The sequence below is a fragment of the Chiloscyllium plagiosum genome, chromosome 16 (genome assembly GCF_004010195.1).
Source record: "Chiloscyllium plagiosum isolate BGI_BamShark_2017 chromosome 16, ASM401019v2, whole genome shotgun sequence".
NCBI lineage: Eukaryota > Metazoa > Chordata > Chondrichthyes > Orectolobiformes > Hemiscylliidae > Chiloscyllium > Chiloscyllium plagiosum.
In genome coordinates this window covers 17,787,370-17,797,241 of record NC_057725.1, presented here as the reverse complement: position 1 = coordinate 17,797,241, position 9,872 = coordinate 17,787,370, and the positions used below count along the sequence as shown (strand labels likewise).

At 40.9% G+C, this 9,872-nt stretch overlaps 1 protein-coding gene across 10 annotated transcripts in view; it reads right to left on the bottom strand.

Annotated features, from left to right (window-relative positions):
- The window catches only part of lrrc4ca (leucine rich repeat containing 4C, genome duplicate a), a 994,912-nt gene that overhangs the window by 101,662 nt on the left and 883,378 nt on the right, over positions 1-9,872 (bottom strand). For 2 of the 10 annotated variants that reach the window (XM_043705494.1, XM_043705490.1), the window contains exon 1: positions 2,790-3,591. The exons of 7 other annotated variants lie outside the window; for them this stretch is intronic. The gene's annotated coding sequence lies outside the window, so the exon portion shown is untranslated. Of the gene's footprint in view, positions 1-2,789; positions 3,592-9,872 lie in introns of those variants that run through there. One more of the 10 variants, XM_043705486.1, reaches the window with a different exon arrangement.

The window sequence follows — 9,872 nt, the reverse complement described above, 5'->3', positions numbered from 1 at the left end:
ACCTAAAAAAACTTTTACTATCCTCCTTTATATTATTGGCCAGTTTACCTTCGTACCTCATTTTTTTCTCTGCGTATTTCTTTCCTAGTAATCCTCTGTTGTTCTTTAAAAGCTTCCCAGTCCTCCATTTTCCCACTTATCTTTGCTATGTTATACTTATATGCTATGCTCATGATTGCTGCCATTCATAAAGGCAATGGGAAACCACACAATGGCTGATCTGATGCAATACAATTCATCTGCATCATTTGTCTGCCCATTGGGCCACAACACTCCTGCCAATTATTTCATTAGTAGTTGTTTTGGTATTTTATTATTCCAGAAATGGTAGAAGCACCACACCTCATTCAATGGTATTCCCTTAATCACTTGACAATGATGATGCCAGCATATCATTATCTTTAGAGGTTAAAAGCTGCTAAGATTGGTATATTTTATTCAGGTCACTGACACTTCCAGGCTTCTGAATAAGCTGTCACCATAACTGTACAATTAAGGATGGGATAATACCCAAAATATATAGCTCCCATTCCAGATTGTCTCCACTGCTTCAAAGAAATTTCAAAAGCATGCCAATTCGAGGGAAGATTCAAGTTCATGATATACTTCATGAAAAACTGTCAATCAGAAAAAGAAGCCCATCGGTCAAACAAATTTCTGAAGAGAATTTCAAATAAAATAAATCCAGCTTATAAATTACAATTGAAACCAAAAACTTCCACAATTCAAGCTTTCTTTAGTGGAATCCCTTAAGTCTCAGTTTTGACGACACTATTGTGAAGAAGGTTAACAAGGTTAATTTACTCTGACTGAATTGTGACACTGTGGGCAGTGTGGAATCAATCACAATTTGCACCTGGGCTTTGCATGGAAATTGCCCAAAAAAGGTCTTTTTTTTAAAAACAAAAATTGCACTTTACTGAGTATTAACAGACCAAGGAAGTCTAGAAATCTGTCAGATGTATTACAGAAATGAAGATCTACTGATAAATTACATTGAATACCCTAACAGCACAGAAGGGTAGCTATAATATAGTCAAACAAGATGAATGAAATGGACATCACCAAATTGAACTGTACCATATTCCTTTTGCACACATGCAGGCAACCAAGTGCTAATTTAGTTAGTCTCGAAGTTCAAAGAAATTGTTGCCTTTTAGTAACAAGACAGAAAATTGTCCTGTAATGTCACTGAAGTATGAGAAAACACAGATTCCATTACTAGATTGCTCCCCAAGGTAGCTTCAAGAATAATGATGAGAAAATGTTGACTAATTATATCTTTAAATTTCTTTCATAATGGAGTTCTGTTCTTTTCAGTAATATACAATGACCAAAAGAAATCATTAAGCACATACAGTATTTTATACCTTAACTGTTGTTATCCTTATCAGACAGATGAACTAAAATGAGTCAAGTTCTTAATAATTAAAAGCAGAATAACTTGTGAAATAACTGCAAGATAAACCACAGTAGCAACAACATTTACAATAGACAAGGGATTTGTCTATTAAGGAAAATGTCAACCATATTCTTTAAAACTGACAAATGTGCAACAAAATACAGATATTTTAGCTCTCTCCAATTTGAGATATCAAGTTTTTAAAATATTTCAAAGTATCAGAAATTTTAAAAAATCGCATTGAAATCTGATGAGTTGAGCTGTCAAATATAATTATTGCCAAGTATTACTTTAATATATAATCTTTCATAGATGTGGAGTTTAGCATTTGCTAATAAATATATTAGTCACAAATCACAAACTATCTCTGAACAAAGTGTTCATGCCATTCTCAATCTCGAAATACAGCAAAAGTTGAAAAGATAGAACATTGCTTAATGGGTATCAGTGACCCTCTTTTTTTATTAACGACATAATTCAGGAAATACAATAGATTTACTTGTGGCTAGGACTTGGGACAAACTGCATTCTATGACTGGTACATTCTTCATTAACTAGAAAGCAGTCCTTGCCAATAAAGGCCTTTTATTAGTATTTCTCTTTCACACGCCTGCCAAACTGATCTGGGGAAGCAGCCAGTGTGTATGTAAACCGAAATCAAAATACATGGAAGACCGCTGAAATGTCAGATTCTCTTGCATTGCCTTTTTTTCCCCAGAATGTTTGTTTATCACCATCTGAGTACACTATGAGCGCAAATAATCTGAAAACATTGCTGTGTGATAAAAAGACAATTTACATTCGAGTGTTGATGCCAACTGACCGGGAAATGCTGAAGGCTGAACGGGGGGGAGGAATGGTTTCTTTAAAACTGAACGTGTATCGCAGCTCAACCTCCAAATCCACGCATCTTACAATAATTCGTATCAGCACATTCTCATGTTTAGCTGCTTATCAGGATGGAAAATATAACCGTTCATATGCAACCTTCCAAATAATGGGGCTACTTTAATCAACGTGTGGAGTCACTGATTGCTTGCCGGCTATTTTGTTGCATTAACGCTTAATGGGATGATATCTATCCAAAGCCGGCGCTAGATGGGTACGAACACGCGCTAAGAGAGTTAAAAAGCCGGCTTCGGCACAGCCAACGCTCTCATTATCTGCAGCTCGTTAAGAAACTGCAGTAAAGCAGCGGCAACCCGGAGAGAAAAGTAAATCCCTCCGTCCTGCACCGTAGTTGACAAACCGAAGCCAAGCATAGAATTTCAGAAAATGAAACTGAGCTTTTATTTCAATTCTCCATTTCGGAGGGGGTGGGGAGGTTAAATGAGAGCATAAACTTAAAAAAAGAACTTCACAATCAGAAAATTCGAGCCGAACTCACAGATTATTTTGTCCTGGTCCCGACTCCTGGTGTTCGACGTAGTTCCCAGAATTTTGTTTCTCTCTCTGCTCTCACCAGAAATGCACATCTGCAATTTCAAATCAATTTCCGCCAAGACATTTTTCCCAGGAATATCCAAACCATAAGGCAAAATCTTTGTCCTCCTCTTGCGATCTCCACTTCTTTTTTTTCCGTCCGGTTTATTTTGGAAACACAAGAAAAATCATCTTGTTTTTTCCCCCTCTCCCTTTACAAACTGAGGAGGTGATTTTATGTGTGTGTATCACGCCATCAATCAAAAGCTCTTTCAAGCCGCTTCGTTTCTGAATCCCAACAAAGCTCTTCTTGTTTATTTTGTTTTTCACGAAAAAAAAAGATGCAAAAATAAAATGTTACTCCTGGAATAACTTTTTTTCTCTCTCTCTCCTCCACGGAACTGATTATATTTTCCAATCACAGAGCAGTGCGGTAAGTGTTCCTTTTGCCTCTTCTCAAATCTTTCCCTCTTTCCATCATCTCACTATCAGACATCAGATCGCCCACTGCTACCCTGAATTCCATCTCCCCCCGCCTTCCCAACCTCCCACCTTTTTTCCATTGAATCTCCAGCCTCTAGTACCGTATCCCACAGCTTTTCACTACCAACCCACTGCGGAGATCTTTATTCCAATTTGCCCCCACCCCCTTCTCTTTTTTTTAGCTATGGAGCAATCTAATTCCCATCATTCCTTTATTTTTGCATTCTCTCTATCTTGGCATCGAGAGAGACAGAAACACGGGAATTCAACACCACCCTTAAAATCCCCTTTTATTTCCCTTTACGCACGACACTTTCCCCCCCACCTCCACCCCCCCTAACCCGATCTCTTTGGCAGTCTTGTCTCAAAAGCATTCGCAGCCAGACAACTTGATCTCTCCTCTGTACATAATCGTCTTCGCTGACACTTTTAAGATGTGAATGAGTTTTTTTTTCCCCCCGAGGGTGAGGAAATGGGAAGAGGGAAGGGGGGTTGTGGGTGGATGGGAGGAGAGAAATATCCAGAAGAGTTGCAAAACCAAATCTTCACTTCCTACAAACACATTCAGTATCGAAACGGTGAAATTTCAGTCCGGCAGGTTTTCCACTTTTTATATATTATATATATATATAGTCACAAAAATAATTGAAATCCAGGTTCTAGTGCTCTGATCCGGTCTTAAATCCTCATGCACTTTGCACAGTTACCAACCTGCACTCCCTTTTTTTTCCTCTATTTTTTTTCCCATTTCACTCACTTTCTTTCCAGTCTCTCCTTGTGTGATGGAAAAAAAAATGCAATTACCCAATTACCTCCCATCATCTTAGCACTGATTGGTCAATTGTATTAGCACTTGACGTCAGGCAAAAGAGTATTTTTTCTCTCTCCCTGGCTCACAAACACCGAGCCGCTACTGCCACCTCGCTGATAATGTGAGCAAGTCTTTGTGCTGCTGTTGTTACTGAAAGGGGTTTTTTTTTGACACTGCACGCTACAAGAGGGATTCCGAGTCAGCGCTCCTGCTGCTCGAACTTCCCCGGGTCCGGCTATTTTAGACTGCGGGGATTGACTGCTGCCTCAGAGCCGCGTGTTGTCTACCTTCCCCATTCCTTCCCTCAGTCCGTCACTTTAGTCACTCGGGAACCCGCAGGACTGACTCAGTGTGGCAGAGATACAGTGGTGCAGTGAAGGGTCGGGGAAAAGGAAAGGAAGGTACTTTTTTTGGCGGGGGGGAGTGGGGGGAGTGGGGGAAAGCGACATAGTCTTTCGAAATTGGATGCCATTCAGAAAAAAAATGTCGAATTGGAGCAATTTTGTTTTCATCGTGTGCTTGCAGGGGGAAGAGGAGAAAGGAACAACCACAACAACAACTGGGATTTGTATAGCTTCTTCGTCGCGCTGTAAAATGCGCGCTTCGTTGGAGTGTGACCAAAGACATTCTGGCAGCAGTCACATTATGAGGTGTCAGGGTACATGCTAAAAAGCTGGAGGTAGATCCTTTTTATTAAAAAAAGAACATCATGAAGAATAAAACATTGGAATGCAGCAGGACAGGAGTAGACCATTTGGCCCTCTGTGCCTCTCTCAACTTTCAGTTATCACAGGGTGGTGAGTTTCAGAAACCCTGCCCAAAAGGGTGGTAGAGGCAGGAAACCTCAAGACATTTATACTTTCCTTTATTGGTCAGAATATTGAGTACAGGAGTTGGGAGGTCATGTGGTGGCTGTACAGGACATTGGTTAGGCCACTTTTGGAATACTGTGTACAATTCTCATCTCCCTCCTACTGGAAGGATGTTGTGAAACTTGAAAGGGTTCAGAAAAGATTTGCAGAATGTTGCCAGGGTTGGAGGATGTGAGCTATAGGGAGAGGCTGAATAGGCTGGGGATGTTTTACCTGGACCGTCAGAGGCTGAGGGGTGGACCTTATAGAGGTTTATAAAATCATGAGGGGTATGGATAGGATCACTAGATATGGTCTTTTCCCTGGGTTGGGGGAATCCAGAACTAGGTGGCATAGATTAGGGTGAGAGGGGAAAAGTTTAAAAGGGACCGAAGGAGCAACATTTTCATGCAGGGCGTGATGCGTGTAGGAATGAGCTGCCAGAGGAAGTGGTGGAGGCTGGTACAATTACAGCATTTAAAAGGCACCTGGATGAGTATATGAATAGGAAGGGTTTGGAGGGATATGGGCCGAGTGCTGGCAAATGGGATTTGATTGGGTTGGGATATCTGGTTGGCATGGACAAGTTGGACCGAAGGGTCTGTTTCTGTGCTGTACATCTCTGACTCTATAAATATTTAGAGGGACACTTGGATTGTCATAGCTTGCAAGGCAATTGGCCAAGTGCTTAAAAATTGGGTTAGACTAGCTTGGTGAATTGGTGAACACAATGGGATGAAAGGCCTCTTTCTGTTCTGTACAAACTCTATGATGCAATAAGGTCATGGCTGATCTGGTTGTGGTCTCGTCTTGACTTTCCTATTGCACCATGCCAAAAGCCTCAACTCCCTTGTCTATCAAAATTCTGCCTAACTTGATAAGCCAGCAAGTGCAGGGAAAAGAAACAAAAATCCCCTCATCTCTATCTTAAAAGGGAAACCTCTTATTCTTATAGCACATCCCCCAGTTTATTTCTCCCCACAAGTAGAAATATGCTTTAGGTATCCATCCCATCTCATCTCCTCAGGATCATTTGTCAGAACCTCTCATTCTTCCAAACTAAAAGGGGTAAAGGCCTAACCTCTGCAACCTTTTGTCATGAGGTGATCCTTTTCACCTCAAGGATGGGTTGACTAAACCTGCTATGAACTTCTCCAAAAGCAAATACAGTGAAATCAACAGAAACTGAAATTTGCACAACTGGAAACTCCGTTTTTGCCAAAATTGGCAGCTATTCCCATCGGCAGACTTGGAATTCCGGTAAAAGATTGTGCATAATAAACCACAGCTTGAGACAGGTAACTCTGGTCAATGTTCATCTTATGATTGTACTGACTAATTGGAACAGAGCGAGTTCACCCTCTTTCAGAGTGTGAAATCACAGCAAACCAAATGGTCTCACCCATACCCTGAATGAATATGCACCAAGAGTCATCTTAAACTTGAAGAGAATTGGACCGTTCCTGTCTTCTATCAGATTATTCCCTAATGTTTAAAGATGAAATGTGTCATGGTGGAAATTAAAACAAGGAATGTGTCCCTCATATATCTGCACCAATACATAATCATTAAATCTCTACAGTGTGGGAGCACGCCATTCAGCCCATCAAGTCCACATCGACCCTCTGAAGAGCATCCCACCCAGATTGGCCTCCCACCTCTGTGAACCTGGGTTCACAAAGCCATTGTGCTGCCCCAAATAGATGTGATTGGGAAGTCCAAGGTGCCTGGACTCCAGAATTTGAGAGACAGATCTGGAAAGTAGACAAAATGTGCCAGTGGAAGAAAGTGAAGACGATCACTGATGACTCTAAAGAGCCTTTCCACTCAGCCGCATGTTTCCCTAGCTGAAGACAAGAGAGAAGCTCTGAGATTTCACACAGCTGCATGACAATAGAGAAAATATGTTTGACTGCAGTGTTAACATGGCAGATTCATCTGCCCACAAAGCAGCAAAAGATTACTGAGTTTCTCAGTGGGGTTAAGATCGACTACTTTCCACTGTCTTCTATTATACAAAGTGCATTGTGAAACCTGAAAAAGTGAAAACCAGAAGCATTTTTCTCAAATTTACGGCATCACGGTCTTTTTATTTGTTTCATTTTTACATAGCCTGCAACTGCACTCAGTCAGATTATATTAGGCTTCCTCAGCTATTTCAATGTGCTGGTTAACACAGATTTGTGGACAGGCCCTTCATTTTGGCTTGCTGCATATTTTTTTCCAAACAAGGAAAGCTAAATTGAAAATAATATTCGGTATGTGATCTCACCAATGCCTTGCACAGCTGAAGTATAACATTTCCTTCATTTATATTCCATTCCTCTTGCAATAAATGTTTGCCTTCCTAATCACTGTATTGGTGTACATATTTCATGTAATTCATTATGGGATCCTCCTCAGAAAAGAAAGAGAGGCAGGGAGGTTTGCAGTGGTTATCCCAGAGCTTGTAGTATTAAAAAGTAAAGGCACTGCCAACAAAGGTTGAGCCAATAAAATCGGAGATGGTGAAGTGGCCAGAATTTAAGGGACACAAGTTACAGAGCTAGAGGAGAACAAACCCATGGGGAATATGGGGGAAAAAAGGGATGAAATTTTAAAATTGAGTCATTGCTTAACTGGAAACTCTCAGAGACCAATGAGCATTGGCGTGATAGGTGAATAGAACTTAGAATGGACATGACCAATAAGCTTTGGGTGAGGTCAAGTTTTCAGAGGTTGGCATGTTCAAGATTGCTCAGGAGTGTTTTGGAACGCTCAAGTCCCCAGTCTCAAAGGCATAAATATGGGGCCCCGCCATAGATGAGCTTAGGAAGAGATAGTATTATCAAGGTGGAAATGGGTGGATTTCATGGTGTCATATATATGACACCTAAATCATTAACAATTTGTTCCAACCTCATAACTGTCAATGAGAGGAACAGAATCAATAGCTATGGATTAGAATGATGACTTTTAAGGAGACCAAAGAGAATGGCTCAAACGGAATGGAGTAAGTTTCCCCTCACCCAGCACTGGGTGTCAAACAAACAGACCAAACTAACAAGAAAAAGTGAACATGTTGGTGATAGTGGAATAGAACTGGATGTCATCAGAGTTATATGTGAATATTGACTTGCATTTGGATGATGTCACCAGGGGCAGAATGAAGTTGAGAAAGAGAAGGAATAATATCAGTATTCATATCATGAAATGGTGAGTTGTGTCAAACTCCATTTGGTTCAGTATATTATATTTTTGGGAAGGAAATCTTCTGCCCTCATCTGGTCTGGCGTATGTGTGACTGTAGACCCACAGCAATTTGATTGACTCATAACTGTTCCCTGAAATGACTGAGGAAGCCATTCAATTAAAGGGCAATTAGGAAGGGTAATAAATGCTGGACTTGACAATGATGCCCACCTTCCATAAAAAGGACTTTAACCAGTTGGTGGTCTGTAGTTTAATGGGGACAGGGTTCAGGTAGCAGGTGGTCATTCTCATGGGCCAAGATAAGCTCGGAGAAGGCATGAGGGAAATATGCGAGAAATTGAATCAGTCTCTAGTGCTACAGACCAGAGGTCTTGGAAGCAAAACCAGAAATTGCTGGCAAAACTCAACAGGTCTTTCAGTATCTGTGGGGAGAAAGCAGAGTTATCGTTTCAGGTCCAGTGACACTTCATCAGAACTGATAGCAGCAGGGAAAATGTGGTATTTATGCTGAAGATGGGGGCACGGGTGATGGGTTGGGGGACAGGTGAGCAGATAGTTGAAGATAGAGCCCAGAGAGCAGGAGAGACAGTGATGAAAAGAAAAGGTGAACAAGTGGATTATCGATAGTTGGCCAGGACAGAAGAGAAATTGAATAAGTGCTGAAAGTAGAGGAGAATTGGCAGGACCGGGGTGGTTGAAAAACATGGAAGGATGAAATCATGCTGTGAAGTTATTGAACTCAATGTTGACTCCCAGAAGTTGCACAGTCTCCAAGTATAAAATGAAACACTGTTCTTTGAGCTTGTACTGAGGTTTACAGAGTGAAGTACATATTCACATTGAATTAAGTGTAGAGGGTACACAGAAGAATGCTGGTATGACATACTGCTGGCATCACTAACTAAAACTGAAGATTTTGTAATGAAATATGTAAAAATAAGGAGACAGAAAAGTTTGGAGCAAAAGACGCAGGCAGTGGAATTTGTCATAGATTTAAGCTTGGGGAACCAGTGATGAGTACATAGGCAACACGATGGCTCATTGGTTAGCACTGACCCAGGTTTGATTCCAGCCTCGGGCAAATATCTGCGTGGAGTTTGCACATTCTCCCAGTGTCTGTGTGGGTGGGCACTGGTTTCCTCCCACAATCCAAAGATGTGCAGGTCAGGTGGATTGGTCATGCTAAATTGTCCATAGTGTTAGGTGCATTAGTCAGAGGGAAATGGGTCTGGGTGGGTTACTCTTCGGAGAGTTGGTGTCAACTTGTTGGCCAAGTGGCCTGTATCCACACGGTAGGCAATCTAATCTATTGAGTAAATTTGAAAATCTGATTCTGAAGATGATGTTTAATAGAATTTGGCCTCTTTTTTTGAAAATCTGTATTCTAACCTCCTCATTGCTTTTCCTTTCATAGTTAGTTTAGGCAAAACATGAAAGAATAAAACTTCAAACACAATTTTTTCTGTCTTTGTTAATGTGTTAATCCTGACATGAAACTCAGATGATCTCACTGCTTCTTGTGTTCCCTTAATATGGCTCCAATGCAGCCTAAACATCTCCAATAAATAATTTTGCCTTCTTTCCTAGGATTCCATCTTTTATGTTGTCCAATTTTTAACTCTTGTACTGGTCCTCAGTGCAACCATCAGTAGCATGAGGGAAATACCCTAGGAAATAGTGACCATAATATGTTAGTAGTTAGCATCAGTCT